General features: G+C 75.6%; 1 non-coding gene across 1 annotated transcript in view; it reads right to left on the reverse strand.

Moving 5' to 3' along the window:
- Window positions 1–228: 228 nt before the first annotated feature.
- LOC140711105 (5.8S ribosomal RNA) overlaps window positions 229–299 on the reverse strand; it is a 153-nt gene continuing 82 nt past the window's right edge. The window contains exon 1 of the ribosomal RNA XR_012092245.1: window positions 229–299. This exon is cut by the window's right edge and continues 82 nt beyond it. This is a non-coding gene — a ribosomal RNA (5.8S ribosomal RNA).

The following is a 299-nucleotide window of genomic DNA, read 5'->3' on the forward strand; positions in this document are numbered from 1 at the left end:
TCCTTCTCCGTTCTCCCAGCCGGGCCCCCCTGCCCCCCACCACCCGACGCGTGACCACGCAGGGACCGCGGGGGGAGGGGGCAGGTGCGGGCGCGGCGGAAGGGGAGGGCGGACGTCGCCGGGTCTGCGCTTGGGGGGACGGAGGGCCCCGGCGGGCCCTGCGAGGCGACCCCCAGCCGCGCACCCCGAGGAGCCCGGAGGCACCCCCGGGGGCGATTGATCGGCAAGCGACGCTCAGACAGGCGTAGCCCCGGGAGGAACCCGGGGCCGCAAGTGCGTTCGAAGTGTCGATGATCAAT

Source organism: Chlorocebus sabaeus, unplaced genomic scaffold (assembly GCF_047675955.1).
Source record: "Chlorocebus sabaeus isolate Y175 unplaced genomic scaffold, mChlSab1.0.hap1 unalloc_scaffold_1533, whole genome shotgun sequence".
In the NCBI taxonomy this organism is placed as follows: Eukaryota; Metazoa; Chordata; class Mammalia; order Primates; family Cercopithecidae; genus Chlorocebus; species Chlorocebus sabaeus.